The sequence below is a fragment of the Chrysemys picta genome, chromosome 2, assembly GCF_011386835.1.
Source record: "Chrysemys picta bellii isolate R12L10 chromosome 2, ASM1138683v2, whole genome shotgun sequence".
Lineage (NCBI taxonomy): Eukaryota > Metazoa > Chordata > Testudines > Emydidae > Chrysemys > Chrysemys picta.
The window spans coordinates 181,724,976-181,750,309 of NC_088792.1; the positions used below are offsets into that span (position 1 = coordinate 181,724,976).

The window sequence follows — 25,334 nt, forward strand, 5'->3', positions numbered from 1 at the left end:
CATGCTTCGTACAGCAACGGAAGGGGGTTTTCAGTCACTGAAGGAGCTCCACTTCCCCACGTGGAAGTAGCTAGGTTGACAGAAGCATTCTTCCATCAACCTAGCCATATCTACATCAGGAATTAGGTCAGCATAGCTACAACACTCAGAAATGTGAATCTCTCACACCCCCATGTGCCAAAACTATGCTGATCTAAATTTTAAGTGTAGACCGGCCTTATATCAAAATAAGAGTGTTCACACAGCATTTTGCACTGCTTTCAAGTCATATGTTATGTTCTACAGGTGCAACTTTCTTATGTAGACAAGCCTGGCAGTGTAACTGACAGATATTACTCTAATACAGATAGCCCTAGTAATAATGGGCCATTAACACAGATCTTGAGCTTTCCATTTGTAAAATAAGAGGCTCTTTCTCCACACCTTTAAAAAAACAAAATCTATCAAGACCAACTACTGTCATCCCATTCTGACAGACTAACAACACAAGGAGATGAAGTAGTGTTATATTAGGCTTTTCTACTGCTGGCAACAGCTGTGTCTTAAAAAGGTTTCCCTTCCTTTGTGCTCTGATGTAGTTACCAACTACTACCCAATTCTATTAAAATGAAATTTTCTACTACAACAGAGGGCTAGTCTACACTAGTGTAGCCCCCAGCGCTGGTGCACTGTATACACTGGCGCTTTACAGCTCTGAAACTTGCTGCGCTCGGGGGGGGGGGGTGTTTTCCCCCCCTCTGAGCGAGAAAGTTGCAGCGCTGTAAATTGCCAGTGTAGACAAGCCCTAAGATGCAAAACAGTTACAAAAAGCCCAACATCTAATGTCCGAGATTGCAGGCACTCCCTGCATTTTGGCACACAACTATCCTCAATCCTTTTATTCCTAAATTATTATTGGGGGGGGAGGGGGCTGGAAGAGGGGAGAGAGCATTAAATCGGTCTTCCTCAAAATACTTTTCTATTCTGAAAAGTGACAAACTCTTTGGAGCTCCATGTTTATTGGTTCTCCAAGGACTTCCAGATGAAAACATGTTCAATTTAGGAAGTAACAAGATGTTTTTCATAGCCGCCAACACTGCTAACTTGGTCTAGAATCTTCAAGTCATGCTGGTTTTTCTGCAGCGTCAGTTCTGCAACTGAAGTAAGTTAATCATTCTAACAAAAATGATGTTATCCAAAACGGAACCCAGCTCCCTCGCACTACATCTACCCTGGGAAAGTATCGTGTTCATTAAAACATGTTAACACATTTTAAAATGTCAGACACAATTTCACCCTTTTTATGGACAAACACGGTCATATTCAAAATACATTGGCTGGTCATAGCACCTAGTGTGGACAGGAACTACGCCATAGTTAACAAGTTCTCTAACATTTTCCAGTATAGGCATGGCCTTAGTTGTGCTGCTTCAAAGTGCCAAGAGGAATAAAAGAGTAATCAAAACATAATTTTGTCAATGCAGTTAAGTGGATGCAACTGATAAAGAACAGGTTGAGGTTTAGGTAATACAGCAGTGACATTCTTACAGTCAAATCTCTAACTATGACTTCAAGTGAATGCATTTTCACTGAAAAATCAGAGTCCCAGCTGTACCCACCTAATGAAACGGACCCGTGCAAAATGCAATTTTTCCACCAGTTAAACCAATGACAAAACCACTGTCACAATTCAAACTAAAATACCCAACTGCCTTAAAATAAATATATATTTTTTAAATCAGAGACTAAAATTACTAGCAGCTCTTTTGGCATTTCATATCACACATCAGGAAAAAAGAAAAAGAAAAAGAAAACCAGTAATAGGAGGAGTGTTTGGCATTAGGAAAAGAAAAGTCCCAGTTAAGAGTCAATCCTAACAACAGTGTTGGTTAACTTTTGAAATATGAACTCAAAGTCACACTATTTGTTTATTGCAAAAAGGCCCTAAAAGTTCTCTTTTTTTGTTCAGAGTACACTATTAGCATTTAAAGTGTAGAGCCTAGGAAGCCCATAGGAGAACCCAGGATTGAAGCAATTCTCCAGAGAGAATATGGATGAAAGTGTAAAGGAAGGGATTCTGTATTGTCTCCCTGCTATAGCACAGATGGTGATTATCTGATGAAAATCTTTTCTCCTATATCAAGATATAAAAATTGCAAAGAATGCAAGTTTTAATTAACACGGTCACCAGCATCTTTCACAGCAATTCCTTTACAGTAAGCACCCCAAAATGACCGAATGCAGATTTGTGGTACTTTAAGCAGCAAAAGGTGTGAAGAAATTTGAGATTCTTTTCTCCATGGTTAACTGCCTCACCTCCTCTGAAAAATCCAGCTTCTGGCCCTATATTTTGCAGCTCTTTTGATGCAACACGGTGCTGAAGTAAACCTTCAAAATATCATTGTACTGCATTTAGTTCCAGATGATACATTAAAAACAGTTTTCCTATACCTCACAATTTCAGAAAAGGAATTCTCTTTGGCAACAGTTCAATATACACAAAAGTAAAAAATAACTTATTTTTCTTTATATACACTACTTGTTTTTCATTATTACATCAGGAAGAGAAATGCAATATCTTTTATATATAAAAAAAAAAAACTTCTCTTACTCAACCTGCCCAATTTTACCATTTGAATAAAATAAAATAAAGCTAAATTATGGAATTTAATTTAGCTCTATGAGCAGGCAGTGAAGTGGACAGATGAATGGGAGAAAAAGGGAATTGCTATTTTTTTTAGACAGATTTGCCTGAAATCAATACTATGCTCATCCCGGTTCTCATTTTTCTGCATACCCTCACCTTGTTATAATCTCTTTTTTAAATAAGCTCATCGTGCAAATCAGACTTTGGCAGCTAACATACAAAAGTTAGGCTATGTCTACACTACACAGCTTTTAACGACATGGCTGTGCTACTACAGCCATGCCGCTAAAAGGTGCGCAGTGTAGCCACTGTTTGTCAGCAGGAGAGCAAAAAACTTCCACCCCCAATGAGCGGCATTCCTGCCGACAAAGCGCTGTTCACACCAGTGCTTGTCATGGACAAAACTTTTGTCTTGGGGGTGTGTGTTTTTTTTAACACCTCTGAAAGACAAAAGTTTTATCTTTCACTTGCTAGTGTACAAATCTTTAGTTACCAAACTTTTGGTATGTACTCACCTGGATGCTGTTAAGAACTAAAGTTTGGTTTGGGATTTTTAACTACTGTTGAAGGGACTTGGCTCCCACAACTGTAAGTAAATTCAGAGTTAGGTTAAAAATTCTGACTGACAGTCCATCTAACACTTTATACAGTTGTACTTTTGTTTTTTTTCCCTAAAATTGCATTTATTCAAAGTAAAAAAAAAAAAAACCATGCTGACAAGCTGTCAAGTGAGAATCTCTTTGATTTCGTGGATTTATTCAGACCCTTCCTGCTATTTTGAACTTTTTTGTTGTTTAATACAATCATCACTTCATTTATCATATGACAAGATCAGACAATTACACAAGCTCAAGATATGTCTGCCAGTCATAGCATGCCATCTTGCTGGCTTGTCAAGTGATAAGATGTGCCTCTGCACACCTCTAGATTGAGTTCATTAAGACTGCTTGGAGGATATACCTCAAGAATAATACAGATGAAAAACCAAATTAAAATTTTCTTAATGTAGCTACACAATCACTTGCATTTTCCACTTTGCAGTTTAACTGGTTAAGTTACTTGTTTGAGTAAGATGACCCAGCAAACAAAGAGGCTCTAACCCCAACTTCCTTTAATTAAAACTATGCTTCAAGTTCTGAAAATTAAATAAGGAGGTGGAGGCAACAGAATGTTTTGTGGTTCTCAAGGTCTTTAAAGTGAGAAAGCAGTGAAAAGAAAACACCAACTTCGCAGCTGCATGTGAATGAACTTTCTGTCAACTAAAGCACAGGAAGAAGCTCTCCTATGTTAAAATTACGTAATGGAGAATTAAGCAAGCGGATGAGGGTGGGAGAAAGGAAAGGCAAATGTGTGCCAAGGAAAGGAGTCCAAGATGTTTCACATGCTTCATGCCACGCTCACCTTCTAATCTCAATATGTTGCATCCACTTTCTTATTTAGTTTCTTATATTGGCACCTCATTACCATACCATCCATAAACCAGAATCCATCCTTCCAACAGAACTTTGCAATATAATATTAATAACTAGCCACTTGCTTTTTGGAGCAAAGTTTCTTCAATTCCACATACAAAATATATTGCTGTTCCCCCCCACCCCACTACTACCCCCTATTTATCCTAGCAGGACTGATGACGTAAGCTTAAAAGGATGACTCCAACCATTTTGCTCCACTACTGCTAGAGGTCCAATGGTTAAGTAGTAAACCTCTCTATGATTGAAACTGAGCTATATTTTCAAATTAAATTAAAATTGGCTTTTCTGAATCTTCTGTTAAACAATGATCATCTCGTTTATTAAGTGACACTTCATACAGGGTAAAACACCAGTGTACTCGTGATACTATATTTCTTAACACACTTCAGTGTTTAATGCTGACAGAAGTGTTAAATTTGAGAATGAGGGCTTGTCTACAAAGGGACAACCAAGAAAATTAATCCAAATTAACTAAAGGCATGAATTTGAAATAGATTAGTTAAATGTGAACACCCTCATTCACAATTAAAACAGTCTTAATTTGGTTTAGTTTAATTCACTTCAAAAATGAATTTGGATTAACTTTACTGGATGCCCCCATGAAGACAAGCCCTGCCAGTATTTACAAATCTAAAGCTGACTTTTTAATGGAAACGAAGGCTCTCTCTCATTAAGAGTTTAAACACTTTATTTTTGTTATAAAGTATTAATAATAACAGTTGCTTATGACTGGAACACTTATTAAACATTTCTTAATATACTTTACATCAAGGACTATATGCAACCTGTAAGTGTTTTCCTCATCAGCATCATTCTGCAAAGCACTGGCAATTTAAGGGCTAATAAGGAAACTGCCAGATGGATTTGGGCTAATAATTTATGTTTTTAAGATTAAAAAAAAAAAAAAAAAAAGGGTATACAAAGCCATGAAGTTTTGAAGTAATGCCCAGAAAATAATTTGGTCTTATTTAATAAGACTCCTGTGTGGTAAATGTAACTCAATGACCAGTCAATTTTCTTTGCCCATATACTCAATTTTGATGTGGTAACAGTAAACAGATAGGTTTTCAATTTTTCCTTTAGCTTTAAATCAATCATTGAAGATTGGTAGTAACAAGGAATTATAGCATGAAGATTTAACCCAAGAGTGATAAACAGAGTTTCATCTGGATTCCTAGACATCTATAAGGAAGAGCCCTGTGAGAAGATTCAACTGTGCTTAGCAATTAAACTTACACAAAAATATTGTGTAAGTGGGTAGACAAGGCTCCAGCAGCTTCCAGCATTTTTACCACTATTAGTTAAAACTATGGTAATACCAGATGGATTTTTAATTCTCTGGTGTAGACAGGGTTAAGTGAGCCTTAGCTGGTAATTGACCACGTTTGAGACCTATAAAAGGTCAAGAATTAGAGAAACCAATCAACTGAAAACGAGTCGTTTGAAGAAAAATTAAACAGCTAGATATATTATACATTTTATTTTATTGTACTTTTCTAAGGCAGGTGGAATAACCAGGCCTCATGATTCAAAGCAGTGTGGTTAGTCTCTCTACCATACCCACACTACCCTAAAATGTTATGGCCATTCTCAATTTCAGTTTCATAACTGTCAACACTATATTAAAAACTGAAATAATTAAGCATTTAGATAGTTTAGAAAGCTAAAGACCACAAAACTATTTTACAGCTTTAGGTTAGAGTTTGCATGGAGCTATTGGTTACACTGACAGAAATATTTTTCTGCGTCAACGTTGGTAACATTCTAAAAATATTCTAAGATACCAGAAGGAAAATCTATGCAGGCCTTTATTAAGCTATACCACAGTTCTAAGGTCCTGATCCAAAGCCCTCTGAAGTTAAGGGGCATGTGTCCATTGACTTTAATAGACTGTGGATCAGGCCCTAGATGGCAAATCTGTTATAAAGCTTCAGGGATGAAATCCAAGCTCTACACAGAATCAGCTGGAGATTAGCTATTTACTGCAATAGAGCAAGGATTTCACCAGGTTTTTAAATATTGTGAGCAACAGCAGCCATCAAATATTATACTACAGTGATGAGCATGAAATATATACCTAGATAGATCCACTTATGTAAGTTATTATAAATATTACAGAGTACATGTTTGCATCCAGCTGGAATTTTAGATCAAGTCTGGTATTACTGAACAGATCCCTTAGATAAAAGGCAGCATTTCAAGTAAATTAATGTCAGGAAAGTTAGCACATTTCCCAAATACATCATTTTTAAAGAACATCTGAAGCAGTGTTAAGTATCAACTTCATCTAAGTCAGCTTCAAAAGGACAATACACTAGGAAGTCCTCTTTTGATGCTCAGCAAAGTAGTACTATGATGGACAGCTAGCACCTGCTTTCCCCCCGACCCCTCACTAAAATAACCTTGGTCCTTCTATAGTACTGTGAAACACAAAAGACCTGGAATTTCAAGTCTGATTTCTTGTCTTTTGGTCTCTTCCTGTCCCACTCTGTGTATTATTAGCCACGCAGTTTAGTGAATCAGTCATCTCGGATTCTATCACAGTAAGCTTTTTGCAAGAAGCAAGATTTAGACAAATATTTATTACCCTTCCTTATCATTCCTCTCTTTATCTGCCCACCCACCCCCCTTTTTTTTGCTTCATATGAAACTCATTCGTTTTTATTTGTTTAGCTTTTGATAGGGTCATTTAATTGTTTTGCTGTTATTTTAATTATCTTGTACAGTGCCCCAAGCACCAAGCAGGGGTTGGGTTTTTTTTGTAAATTAGTTTATTAGTAAACAGAACTATTCAACTCTATGTCCTGGTAACATATTCTGAGGCTTTTGTTTTAAGCTTCCTGATACAAAAAACAGATGCAAATTGTTTCATACATATATTGGATTTATTTTGTTATATATAGCCACAGTCTTGAGACTCTTACTAGAATCTTTTTAAACAAACTCTACATTTAGAAATAATGTTCTAAGCCACTGAAAACAATAAATCATGGGAACCTTTGTTTTTTAAAAATAGTCTATTCATGTGCTTGGTTTTAGCCATGTCACTAACAATGGCATTAATGGTAGCAGCATAAGTATGGCATCTCGCTCCATATTTATTTCCACACAATGAAGTTAAATGCATGTGCATTGTAGGCAATACCAATGCCTCATAAGACTTAGTGTGTGTTACCTGAAGATAGCGAAAAGGCACAAAACTCCAAATATTTAGTGCCAGCTTCAACTGCACTTTCCCCGCCCCCCCCCCCCCCCCGAGGAAACATTTTTTGTCAAAAGTTTGTATGAATTCCATCCACAGAGAACAGCCCTTAAGACATCAATTGAAATGTAAAAACATTTAAAATAATACACAATATTAATAAGCCTTACTTCTTTTTGGCTGGGGTTTTGGCTGGCGTCTAGGGCAGTTTGATATCCACTTAATTTCAAAACGAATTTGGTGCAGGACTCTTAGGTTCTTTTGAAAACCCCACACTTAGGCCATATCTATACTATAAACTTTGGTCGTCAAGTTAAGTCGCTATAAAGCCGCTGCAGTTAGTATACCGCTTATGCAAGTGCATATGTGGCTTCTTGCATTGGCGCTGCACTTACCAGGAGTGCTTGTGTGTCGACGCAAAGTGCAGTGCGCCATGGGTAAGTATCCCAGTGTACAACCCACCACTATCCAGTGCACTGTCTCTTGGGAACTTTTGGCAATGCATAGTGGGCAGAAATGAGTTGGCTCAAGGGTAACGGGACCGAAGAGTCAACTTTCCAGCATGCAACTGTCTCCATCCCATAATGTCATTTATATCCCATAATTTTTGTGACTTTTTAAAAATTCCACTCTTATGTGGCCATCTCACTGTTTGCCATCTCTGACAGAAGCATGGAGCTTGCACATGCACTATTCTCATCAGCCTTGCGACCACACGATGCATGATCCTCTGGTATTTACAGAGCCGCAAGAACCACCAAATCAGCAAGGAACATGACAATATCATGGAGAACCGACCACTGTGGGACATAGCAAGAATCAATTCAAGGTTGTTGGTGGCATTCATGGAGTACCACTTCTAGGTGTGAGAAATGGGCATTGACTGGTGGGAACTGCATCATAATGTAGGACTGGGATGATGAGCAGTGACTACAGAAGTTTCAGATGTGCAAGGCCACATTCCTGGATCTGTGTGCTGAGCTCATCCCAACACTCCAGCGTGAGGACACCAAAATTAAAGCTGCACTGACAGTGGAGATGTGAGCAGTGAGCGCACTGAGGAAAGCTGCAACACCAGATTGCTACTGTTAGTGGAAAATCATTTTGGAGTTGGAACATCCACTGTGCGGGCCATTGTTATGCAAGCATGCAGAGTCATTAATCGTCTCCTGCTATGCAGGACTGTGACTCTCAGCAACATGCAGGACATAGTGGATGGATTTGCAGCAGTGGGGTTCCCAAACTGCGGTGGAGCATATTCTTATTTTGGCACCAGACCACCTTGTCACAAAGTACATCATCACAAAGGGCTATTTTCTAGGGTTATGCAAGAGTTGATCAATCACTGGGGGTGCTTCACCAACATCAATGTTGCCTGATCAGGGAAAGTTCATGACACTTGCTTCTTTAAGAACACAAGACTGTTCAGAAGGCTACAAGCAGGACTCTTTTTCCCGGCCAGTGAATTACCACTCTCAATGTTAAAATGCCAACAGCAATCGTGGAGGATACAGCATCCTTACACTGGCCACTTCGACAGCACTTAGGAAAGATTCAGCTACTGACCTAGCAGTACAGAATGACATTTGAATGCACTTTTGGTAGATTGAAGGGACAATGACGTTGTTTACTCACAAGATTGGCTCTCAGTGAAAAAAAGTCTCATTAGTTATAGCTACCTGCTGTGTCCTGCATAATATCTGTGAAAGAAAGGGAGAGAAAGGTGCCGTCCGGTTGGAAAGCAGAGGTGGAGCGGCTGTCTGATGAACGTGAAGAGCCAGACACGAGGGCTATTAGAAAAGCTCAATGCAGAACTATACAGCTCAGGGAGGCTCTGAAAGAGCAATTTAACAGTGAGCCACAGAAATGCACTGCAGTATACTGTGCTCTGTCTGGCCCTTCTGTTTTGGGGCCTGTAAGAAACTGAGTGGTACTTGATGTATGTCTATGAGTTGTGTCACACTGTACAGTTATAAAGAAGTGGGAGCTTTCAGAATTGCTAGGCACTCTGCAGAGCCTGGGTGTTTTTCGCCTTTCTCTGCAGCATGGGGCACGGGTCACTTGCCATTTAAAACTAGTGTAAACGGTGAATCCTCTGTATCGTGACATCTTTAAACCATGATTTGAGGATTTCATTAACTCAGCCAGAGGTTAGAGACCTATTACAGGAGTGGGTGAGGTTGTGTGGCTTGCAATGTGCAGGAGGTCAGACTAGATGATCACAGTGATCCCTTCTGACTGTAAAGTCTATGACTCTGTATGTCGTGAATTAATAAAGATTAATTATTTTCCAAATAGAATTTTGAGTAACAAAATCAGCGCAAAAAAACAATCTGTGCAATTTAAAAGCAAATTAATAAATTAATTTTTTAATGTATGGAACAGAACTAAACACAGGGAAAGAATATTCATGTAATTTTTAGCTACACATACAGCAACTGTGGTTTTCACAGGTCATTGTATGTGAAGCTGTGGTTGTCCTTAATGTCCCCTGGTGTGCAGAGTTAGGGATGGAGCAGCGATGTGTCCCCGATGCCACATGGAATGGGGAGGGGTGGGTGCAGGAAGGTGCTGTAATGAAGTCTTCCATGGATTGTAAAGGGAGGGGAGCTCATGACTGTTGAGCCTGTAAGTCCACAAGAGTCTCCAGCATCTGGTTTTCATGCCAGAGGAGCCCCATTATATCCTGCTACATCTCCCTCTACTTTTCCTGCTGGGACTCCTGGGCCTCTCTCCTGTCTGCTCTTTCCTTCCTCAGGCTGACTACAAAGTTCACCCTCCAGGCCCTGTGCTCACACTCTATGCAGCACAGTCTTTTGCAGGATGTCGTCAAACATATCATCCCAAGTCCTCTTCCTCATCTGGCTCAGGCCATCCATGGGTGTGGAGAGGGAGACTCTCACGGCTGCCATAGCAGCAGCTGCAGATAAAAAACAGAGAGGTATCATTCTCAGTATAGTAACAGTGGCAAATGAAAGTTAAGATTCAAACTCCTTTCCCTTGCTCCCCTAAAGTGTTGGTTTTTTGGGGGTTTTTTTTGTTTTTTTTTTTAAGACAGGCTTATTGGCACTTCTGTGTCAGAATGCTTGTGCACAGCACCACTCACAGCTCCAGCCAGAGTGAGTATGGCCCATCAGGGGTGTGGGAAATGAGAAGGGAATTGCTCAGTTGCAAGAAACTATCAACACCGGGCACTGGGACCATTTTCCACAAGCAGTGGTGATTTTAGCCAATCTCTCACTCCTGAGGGTAACAAAAGCACAGAGAGCATAGCTGCTGCTGCCGCCATCCCAAAGCCGCCCGTGCCTGTAGGCTGCTAGCCTGTGAACTTTGGCCAGCACCATTACAGTAATTACGGACCAGCATGGGAAAGTGTCCTACAATGGAAGAAAAAATAAGGCTGCTATTCCTAGAAACCCTCAGGAGGGGATTGCAGAGCAAACCTCCAAGAAAGTTTCATCAAGATCTCTCAAGAGAATTCAAGGAACATCCCTGTGTACATAAACAACCTTCTCGGCATGCCCTCTCCTTACCGAGCTCTACAGGGGAATGAAAAGCAGATCAGAACACTACCTCTCTTTGTTGTACTGCTGCCTCTTCTAATACATGTACATTGATGAAAAGTTGATAGCTGTACCCTGTTAAATTGGGGGGGAGGGGAGGGAAGACCATTGCTACATCATTTTAATGGGAAATAAATTTAAACACTTACCCAAGTTTCCTTCCAGTTCATCGGGCTCCTGCTGGGACTGACTGGACTGCAGTGGAGCCTCAAACAGATCCTGGCTCATGACACAGCTGAAGCGCCACATCACACGTCTCCCACCTGACTCCTCTTCCTCCTCCATCTCATCCCTTGCTGGTCACGCCAAGGGCCTGTGCTTGGGCTCCTCAGAGGTATCCAAGATGGTCTGCGGTGTGGTGGTGGTGTCTCCGCCAAGTATGACAGGCCTCTTTTACATCAGCACCAGATCAACTGTTGGCCTCCCTGGCCTTCTGATATGCCTGATGCAGTTCCTTCCCCTTCACACGGCACTGCGGCTGGCCCACCATACCCCTCCTCTTCCATCTGCTGTGCAATCTGCTCATAGATGTCCATGTTTCTACAGTTGGTCCATAGCTGTGCTTGCATAGCCTTTTCTCCCCACAGGCCCAATATCTTCTGTCTACTCCAAGCCAGAGAACATTTGGAGCATATAGCTGGCATGGTCAGCTGGGCAGTTGCACACAACAAGGGAGAGCTGCTAGGTGTGCTTGCCAAGCGGGGCCATCAGGAAGAGGCATTTCAAAAATTCACATGGCTTTACAGGGGAGGGGAGCCTTCTGCCTAGGGGTCATGCAGACCAATGGAGTTCACGACTGTAACCAGAGCAGTCAGCATCAGGCACTGTGGGACAGCCACTGGCGGACTGTTAGGGTGGGCCTAATTACACAGTGTCTTTGTCAAGCTGTGTCAACCTCAGCACTTTGACCATGGATGAATGCCACTTGGGAAAGTGGTATTACTGAGTCACTGTAACAGGGCACTTACGTTGGTGGGAGACAAATTTAAGTATAGACACATGCACAACTAGGTCAACACAAAGCGGCTCACGTCCACAGAACTTTGTAGCATAGATGAGGCCTTAGTGCACATCTTTTCTCGCCTTTCCCCTCACTAGTTCTCCCCTTCCCTCCCTACTTGTCTTTGCCCATTTGCATTTATCACAGTTTTCTAAAGAGGGGACTGTACTAGTTCAAGGATGGAACAGGGTTGCCAATTTGGGTTGGATGTATTCCTAGAGGTTTTATCACATAATGGTCTTTAATGAAAGATTAATCTTTAATTACTGGAAACTCCAGGATAATCCTGGAGGGTTGGCATCCTTAGGATGGAGAGACCTGTTGTATAGGTTCCGGTGAAGGCTGAATGCGATGACTGACAGAAGCAGAAAGAGGAGCTAGGGAAGGCAGCAAACTGCAATCTGGCTAACCAGCTTGGATCCATGCCCTGAATCACTCTAATGGGGGAGGAGTCTCTAATTGTATCGTTTTCCCTGCCCAACAGGACTCCAGTTCTTCCCCTTGTCAGCAAGCATACATTTCCAAGTTTTGGCAATTAGTCTGAAGGCCTATCTACAAGTGTTAAGATGTCAACACTATTATAACACAGCAGTAGTGCAACCATATTACATGATTTGGCCTTACCTATGTCGACGGGATGAAGCCATGTTAACTGTGCCACAGCCTTGTACAGGCCAAGGCTGCAGAACAATAACACTGTTATAAGAGTTTGATCCTGTTCACACAACCAAAACCAAACTGTACTGTACTATGGCTGGGTCAATACCCTGTTACACAAAACAGTGCCCCTACAGCATTCCGGGATTCAGTTGGGAGGAATGAACAGGAATGGGGCAGCTGTAGCCATTACAATTAAATTCAAAATACAATTAAATTACAAGTAAATTCTTTCCTCCCCACATTCCCACTGGGCTGTAGACATCCTGGCATCACGTATACCACATAACACAAAGCTTTGTGTCACGTATACCACATAACACAAAGCTTTGTCCTAACCATATTGTGAAACAGCCTGGCTGGTTTGAGTGTGTGGCCATGACCAATACTGTAACTGTTAAATACACCTGGCTCTAACCTATGTCCCAATGTGGACTATGGCATGGGCTTTTCATCTAGTTAGAACATAGCATGGGCTTGACCAGCATGAGTTTCATAATCTGATTTGGATACAACTACTTTTAAGCCATGCTAAATGCACATTAATCTCTGTATACGCCATCAAAGCACTGGCTAGCCACAAGCAGGTTTTTGGATGGTTCTACAAATATGCTTGACTCTTAATCAGATACATGTCTACTATGCCAGTAGGACACCTCCCAAAAAGCTGCAAGAAGCTTTTTTGAACCAAGCTGACACCATTCAACACACTTCATTCCCAATCTAAAGAAAAATTTCTACCATTTGGAGACCTACTTCCCATTGTACAGTACTTACATTCAGTTTGTATCATACAGAAAATATACTAATCAGCATTAAAAGAACTCCACTATAGAAAGGCACTTAGTGAAGTCACCTTGAGACGGGCTTAAACTACACAGTGGTTAAAATACCTGCACATGGTCTACACAAGAGCTCCCACCACTGGCTATCACTGGTGGAGTCATACAGAAAGAAAAAAAGTGGTGTATGCATAGTCAGTACACTACAGTAAGATTAAAAGATCAGAGGAGCATTGAGTGAGAAAGAGTTTAAGAACTGAAAAATGTGCCAGACTAGCTTAGTGCAAAGCATGAAGTCTATTCTGGGATATATTCCTACTGTCTCAACCAAATGGAAATGGAAGTGGTGCAGAGGCAATACAATGAGCCCCTAGGTACAGGGGCATGCCTGGCCATGTTAAACAGCAACCTCTGAAGCCAATTAACCAACATTACTCCTTAATTGGCTAGAAGGAGCTCTGTTCAGTCTCTGTCTGCCAAAGTGGCAGTGACTTCTGGGGACCCGAGAGAGATTGGTAATATGACTTATAGAGCATCTTGTCCAGACTGTGGTTAAAAAAATAAAAAATAAAATAAAATCTAAATTAAAGCTTTTTAAATATTTTAATCTTGTGCTTGTTTGCAACTATTAAAATCCAAACAAACAGCTTTTTTGGAGGGCAGGGGAAGAATTGTATTGCTCGGGAGAAAAAGTCAGGTACACCATAACATTTTTATAAACTCAAGTTAACTGTTGTTGAAAGACTGAACTAGACTAAGCTTAAACTGGTCCTATTCCCAAGATTTGTTTGCTTTAAGGCATAGTATGTGCCAAATATTTTAAAACTCAAACACTAATTCTGAAAACAATGTCTAAAACATGCACAGTGGAATGGATTCCTCAACTTGGCCTCATCACTTATGCATCTGATGAAACAAACACTGACAGCTTTTTTGCATTTGTAAAGGCCCCACAGCAGCTGTGGTGATCCCACCATAGAGCAATGAATTAAGCCTGAAACCCAGCTGGGTCTGAACAGAAGCCTTTTTTGCACAATACAGCAAGACTATCATTGTTAACCTAGGCGTTATTGTGAAATATTCTGCATTACATTAAAATTTGAGACAGAAATGTCCTATAAAATTAGCTCTAAAAGCAATTTTAAATACATTTAAAAATATGGATGTCATACTAATTGCTAATTGACAGTTTAGGTAAATGGATAATCACCATACATGGTTTATCTGAAAAATAAGTTTAAAAATAACCCCTGCTAAAATGTTGAGGGGGGGGGGGGACTTTCATGAAACAAGTTCACAAAGAAAACAAATGTTTAATATAATTGTCTGTCAGGACCCTCAGAGTTACTGACCTTGAGATCAGAGGCAGTTTGGAATGGAGACTCTTGTAAGTAATCACAAGTATGTGAGCCCCATGATTAACACCATTGTTAGGAGATTCTTTTGGCATTAAGCCAGAGGGCTTACAGCATTAAATAGTGACAATCAGCAAGATATTGACCGACGTAGATTTTTCACAGTCGACCAGTAGATAGTGCACATGTGTGATGAGAAGTGTTGAGAATTATGTGGAAGAAAAAGTTCTCACGTGAAATATTTATTATTTTAGAAATTTACAGCAACTCAAGGAAGAGTCGCCTATTCTTCCATCTTACCAAACATCACTCTTAAAAACAGATCCAAAGGAAACTGTCCACACAGTGTTCTATTAGATGGCCCATCTGCCTGGGAGCCAGGAATTTCACATTCTACTTCCGCTTCTGCCAGGGACTCACTGTGACCTTGTGCAACTCAATTAACCTCTGCATGTACTTCTCCATCTATAACATGAGGACATTTAGCTAGCTTACAGGAGCACTATGAGGTTTAGTATGGGTACAGGTTTTCAAAGACTGAAAGAGCTATGCAAATATGTAATTGTGCATGAACACCAAACATACTAAAAAAGATGGCTTGGGTAAACTGCAAGAAGAATTCAAGGTGCTGTCACACTGATGCTCAAAATTAGTTCCTGGATTTTTTTTTTTTTTTTAAACATGTAATCGTGATTTCCAATTGTAAGGGAATCATTGTTCTTGGCATTACAGCTAGGCTGTGCTTACCCATTTCACACTGTACAAAGGCAGCTTTTCTTAGTTGTCTGTCTCCCTCTTTCCCTCACCCCTGGCATGGATCCTCCAGATGATGGCTTGCAAGGTGAGGAACTAGAAGACCTATATAGACAACCGATGAAAAACATGGGGAAAAAACCTCACAAGGGACAATTTGGAAACAGGTAATTAATTCAGGAGCTAGAAACAGATCTAGCAGAAATAAAGAAAGCAAAAGAAAAAAAAAAAAAGTCTTGCATTTTTCATATTCAAACATGTATATTTCTCCTCAATGCAGGGTCTGGCTAGAGAAATAAATGCCATATTAGGAGAAACCAAAGTTACAGGAAAGGCTTTTTTAAATGCCTTTCAAACATGACATTTTGGCTCACAGGCCATTGCTTCTAGAACTACCAAAAAACTGGGGGCTGGAGGAAGTGGATGGGTTTGAAGGGAAATAAAACAAACATCAAAAATGGATTTTGGACTTCTCCCCTCCCCCACTCTGACCACACACTTTGCTTGGCTACTGTGAAATAAGAGCAGATTGGGTACTGGCCTCTCCCATGGTAAATTGCCAATTTTATAACAGCTGGTGAAGAAGTTAATGGACAATCCAGTACGGCTCTGTAAACCTTATTTTACAGAAGCTGTAATTCCACATTGGATGTAATTCCACATTCCAGGAGATGATAGGATGCCCTGTAGAGGGTTTATCCTGACTGCCATATAAACACCAAAGATGGCTGACATAAGCCAATGAGCAACCAACCTTATTATATTCCTTCTTGTGACTGCCATAAAGAAGGAAAGAAACATTCAGTCTTTTCCATGGCCAAAGGTAGATGATTAAGTCCCAACGCACAAAGCATTTAGTATTTCCAGAGGACATTTAGAACTAGGTAAAAATTATGTCAAGGAAATGGACTGGTTTGCGTGAAACCCCGTGTTCTTTTTTGGTATGGAGTAGGTCTTTGTACTACCTTATCCAGAAAGAACTGTAAATGTACATGTTGTAGTGAAACCATTTCTAAGCAATTTGATCTCCTCATGAAGATAATTGATAAGAGAAAGCTTACCTTTAAATAGAAGAGGCATTAGCCAAGGATTGAAAGGGTGACCAGGCCTTGTAGCATTAAGTTCAGGCTCCACTTGCGTGACATAGGGTATGTCTACACTACCTGCCGGATCGGTGGGCAGTGATCAATCCAGCAGGGATTGATTTATCGCGTCTAGTCTAGAGGCGATAAATCGACCCCCGAGCCCTCTCCTGTCCACTCGTGTACTCCAGCTCGGCGAGAGGCGCAGGCAGAGTCGACAGGGGAGCAGCAGCAGTCGACTCACCACGGTGAAGACACCACAGTAAGTCGATCTAAGTACGTCGACTTCAGCTACGTTATTACGTAGCTGAAGTCGTGTAACTTAGATCGATATTTCCCCACCACCACCCAACTGTAGACCAGGGCCAACGGACTTTTGTGTGCTATGGCTTGAAGTAAACTCAAAGCATGTAAACACAGAAAACGGCTAAAGTTTGGGGTTTTGTATCTCAAGAGGGCTGGGACCCATACCATCAATCTTGTAAAAGTCATGCCACTATGGAAACACTCACCAGCTCTCTACAGAGACTTCCTTGCACGAATAAATGACGAAACGGCCTGAGCAAGGGCAACAAGAGCCATAACCATGCAAATCATAGTAGCAATGAAACAGATGGAAAGAGATTCAAAGCCACATTTGAGGGAGCTTTTACTTATCGTGAACAGTTTCAGGAGCCCTGATAATAAGTCTAAGAGGGTCAAGTGACCAGCCAGCTTTCATAAAGCAAAGAACTATTTATTCAGACCAAAAGTATTACAGAGAAAACATCAAAGCGAATAAGCAATTTACATGCAGTTGTATAGCTTACCAGCTGTCACCCACCATCCACATGGAGACCCTGATAGGATTAAAGTACTTCAGGACTTCACACACCTACCTCTGCCACAGTTTTATGTCAGTTCTTGGATTGAGTGTGAGCAATTTCTCTCTCTCTGTCAGAGCAGTCACTTGATACCATTTCAAGTTCTCGGTTTGCCAGGTCTCTTGAACCAGGTCAAACTAGTATATGCTATTTCCCCAAGTGGGGGTGGAACGTCCAGACGTGTTATTTGCATTGGGGATTTGCATTAATCACCCCCACCGGGACTTTAGTTCCTGTAGGAGACCCTTTAGTTCACACATTGAACCAGGATACGATATAGCACGAAGTACATGCAGCCAGAGAGCCAAGAGAAAGGAACATGATTATAGGAAAAAAGGCTCTCCAAACAAAGCAAGCAAGCTCCTGATCTCTACAGCAGAGGCGCTGAACTTGTGTCCCATGCAGTCAATTCTACAATATTCCAGAAGGAGGGGCAGGACACAAAAATACAGGAATTCAACAAAGCTGCTGTTAGCCCTGTTGGAATGAGCAAGCAGATTCCAAAAGCAGGGTAGATAAACTTATTTTTTAATTTAAAATACAGATTTATTTTAAAAAATTATATATATATATATATATAAATTTTAAATTAAATTTTAAATTAAATTTTAAATTAACAATTAAGGGCTAATTAATTAAAATCATTTAAAGTTCAACAAAAAATAATATTCAGCAGTACTTATTTGCTGCCATATTTTAAAAGAAGTTGAAAAAAGGAGGAAAGATTGATTGTCTTCCAATTTATTAATAAAAGCTAGGCATGAGAGGATGAGATCCACTAGCTCTAAAAAGGACATGATGAACACAAAATTCAGTTCATTATCTATAATAAACAAAGGAAATATTACCTGTAATTTCCTTTATTTACTATATAATAAAAATATAAAAAGTTTATCAAAAACTTCTGTATCCAGCACATTTAAGACTCACAGATGCCCAAAGCTTTGGAAGGTTCCATGGAGGGGGGGGGGGGGAAAGGGGGAGGGAGAAGAGGACACTAGTGACCCAACCTGAAATTTGAGGTGCACATATGGAGGAGCAAAGAAGGTTCAGAAACAGTGAACTGACAGATGTTCTTATATCCTCACATGAAAACCAGAAGTCAACTGCCATCCCATTTTCAGAGCAGTAAGTCAAGTTCCATAACAGAGAGAAATTAAACTGAATAAATGTTTAATATACTTTTTTTTAAATTACCTAAAGAGGGATAGAATTTTCTGCTAGAATTGCATGCAGTTATTGTTTACTTTCATACTAAACACATCCTGAAGTACCAAACAGGAGAATCATGTAAAATAAACTCATTGGCAGCCAGCATGGCCTAGTGGAGAGGGCACTGGACTGAGCACTGCAAACCTTAGTTTTATTCACATCTCATCCAAATGATCGTCAATTGGTATGCTTGCACTGTATTTTAAAACCACAACAGCAAGTCTCAGAGCCTGGGTCTACAGACTTGGGCTCATGCTACAGCACTAAAAACGACTGTGTAGAAATTTGGGCTCAGGGGGGAAGCTCAGGCTTTGAAACCTGGGAGGAGGGGTGGGATTCTGAGCCTGAGTCCAAAGGTTTACACAGCTGCTTTTAGTGCCATCCTGCAAGCTGGAGTCTACAGACCGAGTCTCTGAGGCTCACTGCCACAGGTTTTGTAATGCAGCATAGACATACCTTATGTGACCCTGGACAAGGTCGATTGATTCCTGTATCTTGTCCTCTGTCTTTTCTATGTAGAGCATACACTCTTTATGCTTTACGTTTGTACCATGCGTATCACAATTAGACCTGGCAGCAGTAATGATATAGAAACTATTTGACACTGAAAAAAACATTTAATACACACCCCATCGTGGGTTTAATACGGATAAAACTGGACTTAAGTTTGTTACATAATACATTTGCTAGTTTCAGTTTAAAATTTCATTAAAATTAAAGAAAGGTTAAATAAAACATATGCTGTAGTATATTCCTTTGGCTAAGGGCATAAACAAAAAACCCACTAACAACTGTACCTTTTCTCTTACAAATAGCGGTTTGTGGTAGTTTGCCAGAAGACTGAATATGTTTTTGCCAAAAGACATCTTTCAACGGAAAAAGCACCTAAATGGAGACTTCTGTCTGAAGAGATAGGGGTTTCTAAATACCAATACGCGGGCAGAATAGGACAGGTACACAGAATGTATGCATCAAATATTAACACATCTAATTAAAAGTGTTCATGCAGCTCTGGAGCTCTATTTGTCACTAATAATTTAGTTTCTTTCTACTTGTAGAATAGACATGAGCAGACTGTAGTTTCCTTAAGTTTGTCCTTAAAAACCATGTTCAATTTTTTGTGACTTTTAATTTCCTCTGTTGATTGACTGAGTATTCAAAGTCCATTAATCATAACTATCCATGCACTTGGAATAGTCAGTTAATTCACATGATTTTATTTTGTTTTGTTTCCTGACTGGATGAACGCATAAGTTAATACTTGGACATGTGTATCTAAAACATGATTTCTGTGAATCCTTAGTTATGTGGCTAGAAAATCCACTTTCCCTGATCATTCATACCAAAGGAACTAAACTGCACAAATGTTCACAAAATGAACATGAAAAGGGTGAGCATGGCCACAGGAAATCCATATTTTAAAATAAAGTGAACAAGGATTGAAAAAGAACCACCCCCCGCTACAAAAAAACAAAACAAAAAGCCCCACCCACTATTAGCAGTATTTGCCTAATTCTACATGGTATCATGCAAGGAGGCAAATTGAGGGGACGGGGGGATTATATTACCACTTTACAATTCTGGAGCCACACTTGAAGGTGGGAATGAAGACAAATGTGCTCTTTTTTTTCCCCTTCAGCTATGCTTTTTCCCCAATGCCACTGCCCCAAAAAGTGAGTTGCAGACACTTCTCCTTGCCTTCCTTTCAGGCCTGCAGAAAAGAAGGAAGCAGGTGCTGATGCAGTACTCCCTCTTCCTCCCTTGGAGAGGGTGCTGTCGACCAGGGAGAATGCATAAAAACTACTTCCCTCCAAATTAGCACTAGCATGGGTAAAATAGTTGAAATCAAGGCAAATAACCAATGTAAAACATGATCAGCAGAAGATTTTGTTAGACAGAAAATGGAAATCATTTTCCCAACTCCTATTTCTGGGCCTTTGCAAACATATACTACCTACTGCCCAAGTTATAAATATGAAGGAGGCATTACTCCAATAAATTTTGATGTAGGCATCTGGCTTGATCAACTTCAGGTGAAATTATAGTTGCTGCTCTACACCAGCCATACGAAAGCAGAAGCCACAAGGCCATCCTCCCACCCTCCCTTAGAAATCTTGATGCTAAAATTGTTACAATAACTATTTCGCTCTCAGAGACACAAGCAGGCTCCAGTCCAAGCCCAAACATCTACACTGCAATTTTACAGCCCCAGTCAGCTGACATGGGCCAGTCAAGGATGTTTCAACTACAGTGTAGACATACCGTGAGTCTCTGGGCAGGAAAATTCCTAAAGACATGATGTCAAACAGTGTCTGGCTTTCTCCAGCTATTTAAAATTCTTTTTTTATGTTTAAAGAAAGTCTTCCTCTCATTTATTTAGCTGTGGTTTTAATTAGGATACGGTATTACAGGCAAATACTTAAAAGAAGGAAAAGCCAAGTTCAGAATTAGTTGCCAGCTATTACAATCAATATATGATTTGTTACATGTAAGAAATAAGTGTTACAATCAGATAAGGGGACATCCCGCCTATAGGGGTTCTCTCCAGGTTTAAATTAGTACAAAGCCTTTTCTCTTACAAATATACCACATACCCATTATGTTTAATAACTATAAGCAAATAATGCGCAGTGAAAAATTTTCAAATCTAAGATAACAGTCTCAGTAGTAGACAAACTCTTATTTCTTTCAATCATTTATTAAAAGCACTACTAACCGAACATGTTAACTTCTGCTTTATATTTTAGTCATCCAATAGGAATTCCAGATGTCTGTAATGAGCCATGCGAGTTTCATCACCATACCTGGACACACACACACACACACACACACACACACACACACACACTCTCTCTCTCTCTCTCTCTCCTCCCCACTTCCACCTTTTCAACTCACATTTATCTGGTGAAAATTCACTTCAAGTCCCTTAGTTTGGTATCATTCCTCTACCAAAAAGGAGGTGCAGTTAAGAGGTATGTGCCAGACCAGTGGACAGCTTTACAACCAATACCAGAAAATGCTCTCTTTTCATTTGGCTTGGAGTTTTCCAAACTCAAAGTTTGGCCTGAGTTTTGTATCCTTGAAACAGAAGCATATGTAATTCTATTCCACTTCTAGTTGTGCTAAGAAGAGTTAATTGATCTGGCATACAAGCAGGCCTGGAAACTTGTATTATGAATTGTGTGTGAGCAATCTTGGCTCTCCATAGCTGAGAGATTTGGCTTACAACTTTGATGTGTTGGGGCAGGGGGAGGAATGTTGGGACAAACTGAAAGTAATGCATTTAAAAACACACACATTTTGCCAAATCAATCATCTTATAAAAAGACACTAATATATAAGCTGGTTTAAGTCATACCATTTTTGAAACCCAAATGCTACATCTAAAGTAAAAGCTTCTTGGGAATATAGGTTACTAGTTTCAGAACAGCACATTAAGAGTTAAGACAGCAGGTATAAAAACCAATAAAAATTACAATTATGTAATAAGGTTAAACATTGAGCAAACTCATGTCCAAGATTCACAGACCCCTTTTAAATTTTAGCAGTGGTGTTGTCAAAAATAATTCAGTGTTGTGTGGGGTTCATTACAGTGCTGCACTTCAACTCTCTCAGGTTCCCCTCTGTATTCTTAAGACAGGCTGCCATCACACTCAGGTACAAACTCTAAGTTATTCAGGCCTGATCTACACCACATGGTTAGGTCAACATAAACTGCCCTGCTTCGATCTAGCTGTGGAAGCGTCTTCACTTAAATTTGGCTCCCACTAACATGAGTGCCTCTCTACGCCAATTTAGTAATACCACCGTAGAGTCATGGTCGATGTAACTAGGTTGACACTGTCAGTCTAGACTCTAGACCAGGGGTAGGCAACCAATGGCACGTGTGCCAAAGACGGCGTGCAAGCTGATTTTCAGTGGCACTCACACTGCCCGGGTCCTGGTCACTGGTCCGGGGGGCTCTGCATTTTAATTTAATTTTAAATGAAGCTTCCTAAACATTTTAAAAACCTTATTTGCTTTACATACAACAATAGTTTAGTTATATATTATAGAAAGAGACCTTCTAAAAACGTTAAAATGTATTACTGGCACGCGAAACCTTAAATCAGAGTGAATAAATGAAGACTCGGCACACCACTTCTGAAAGGTTGCCGACCCCTGCTCTAGACACTGTGTTGCTTAAGTCAACTGTTACTGGCTTTCAGGAGCCATCCCACAACACCCCACACTGACAATACAATCAATACAAGCGCTCTTGGTGAGGATGTGCACTGCTGACACAAGGAGCCAAGAGTGCACACACACAAGCGATTTAGTAACTGTGGTGGCTGTATGCTGACATGGCCTTAGATTGGCAATAGACTTCTGAAACTGTGTTTGCACATATCTTAATTCTCCGAAAAGGGGAAGGAAGGAATTTAAAGCCTGCAAATAATGAGCATACTCTTGCAGTAAGGCCCATAATGCCACAGTGAAACTGGCAAGATTCCTGCTGACAGAGTCAAATGCACCCAGTACAAAAGTAGAATTTACCCAACACTGATCCATATTAGAGCTTGCAAGGCATGATCCTGTGGGGAGGGGAAGAAGAAAAAACACATACGCAGGAAAATAGGAAGGGGAGAGAAGACAGCCTTTCCCCTTCCCACAGTCAGATTTAGGGAAGAAAAGCCAGGTCAAAAGGTCAGTACAAAAAAGTCAACTCCTCAGCAAAATCCAGGGACAGAACACCATACCATATCAATGCCCATGGAGGTGTTGGGGAAGCTCTGAGATTCTCAACGGGGGGATTCTCTTGTACCTCCCTTGGTCCCTGTCCTCTACCTCTTCAAAGAGTCTGGGTGTTAGCCAGGAAGAGTAGGCTATTAAAAATAAATACATAAAAGGTGTGCACAGCACTCTGTCCTGGATTAAATAGAAATACTAGAAAGTGCATATTTATTATGCACACACCGATTTGTGTAAAAAGAACAAAGTTAGATGATTTTCACTGGAAAAAAAAAAACTCGCAGTAAAACAATGCTCATGCATAGATACATCTTTCCAGAGGTCAGTTAAAACAGCTGATCAGTTTGCCAGTCCCATCATTGTTTCTTAATTTGAGAATACACGCTTTCAAACTAATCTGCAACAAAAGATAAAAATTAATGTTTGTACAGATATTCTAAATTGATTGAAATATCACAGCATCAAAGTGTAAAACTAAATTTACTAGATTTTTGCAGGATGAACTCCCATGGATTATAAAAGGCAAGAATAAACTTTAGGCAGTTATCACGTTGCTGTATGAAAAATAATTGTATTCCATCTTCTGCAACCATCACACCATCCAAAAGAGGTCAGACTAACAAGACAGATTTGAAGAATAAAAAGCAGAAATTAGGGACATGGTATAGCACAACATTGTTAGGGCTTTGCAACATGACTTTCCAGTGAGATTTATTTTATTTGAGTTTCCCCGAGTCATTAGAAGGTAGAAGTGACCCACTAATGGCCTGAGAAATAAAGGGTGTGTATGTGTGATGTAATATATTTTATTGGACCAACTTTTGTTGGTGAGAGAGGCGAGCTTATACAGCTGTGTAAGCTCAAAAGGTTGTCTCTCTCACCAACAGAAGTTGGTCCAATGAAAGATATTACCTCACCCACTTTGTCTCTCTAGTAGCCTGAGACCGACAGAGCTACAACACCACTTCATTAATGGTCTCACATCCAAAGCCACCCTTTTGCAGAACAATCTGCAAGAAAGAGTATCTGCCACGAAGGATCACAAGAATCCAGGCAGAAAAGACCAGGAACATTATGAAGAGATGCATTTTGGAAGGTTAAAAATATAGTAAGTTAGTGTCACTCAAGTCACACCAGTCTAATAAGGAAATTAAAACAAACAAACAACACTACCTGTGGTATCCCCACACTTCACCATGCAATATTTATCACTGCCAATCAGTTTGACTGCACACCCAGTTTGTGATCCATCAGGCACTAAACTGAAACTGACTACAGGTCTGTCGCATCTTAGGCGCATTTAACATGTGCTATTTCAGCTTTACACGTTCAGCAAAAACAAAACCCCCAAAAAGAGAAAAACAACAATTTAAATACTGTTTCTGTAGTGCGGGCGATTCCACCCGCCATTACACTCAATGTAATTTTGACTATACACAATTTTCTCTTTAGGCACTGACTGCGGAACGTAACCCCAGCATAAGATGAGACAGACCTGTAGATACTGGTTTAATTCTACAGGCCTGATCTCTAGTGGAGAGTTGAAAGCAAGGCTGAGCACAGGATTAAGAAAGAAAAGGAAAAAGTGAATCAATACCATTCCAGAAGGAGAAAGAGAAGGATGACCAGAGGGAAATCAAAGCTACAGGAGCCAATTCCTTATTTTTAGGGTGGAGAGAGTAGCAGAGCTTTTCCAGCTGAAGTTCTTAGCTAAATGGTACATCTGTGCTTCTTATGCCCATGCAAGCAGTATATTTAGGTACACCTCTACCTGGATAGAACGCTGTACTCGGGAGCCAAAAAAAAAAAAAAAAAAAAATCTTACCGCATTATAGGTGAAACCGAACTTGCTTTGATCCACCAGAGTGCGCAGTCCCGCCCTCCTTCCCCCCCCCCCGAGCACTGCTTTACCGCATTATAGCCGAATTAGTGTTATATCGGGTAGCGTTATATCGAGGTAGAGGTATACTACGTTTAGCTTTTCAAAAGCCGAGCTCCTAATACTAGCTAGAATTTTTTCCATGAACCATTTA

The 25,334-nt window shown here is 40.3% G+C and overlaps 1 protein-coding gene and 1 long non-coding RNA gene across 6 annotated transcripts in view; both read right to left on the minus strand.

Moving 5' to 3' along the window:
* JARID2 (jumonji and AT-rich interaction domain containing 2) overlaps nt 1-25,334 on the minus strand; it is a 315,799-nt gene that overhangs the window by 282,179 nt on the left and 8,286 nt on the right. The window lies entirely within an intron of this gene.
* LOC135981652 (uncharacterized) lies at nt 723-25,188 on the minus strand. The gene is made up of 2 exons (XR_010598787.1): nt 11,016-25,188; nt 723-10,223 (listed from the first exon to the last, which is right to left on the minus strand). It is a non-coding gene; the product is annotated as an uncharacterized LOC135981652 (long non-coding RNA).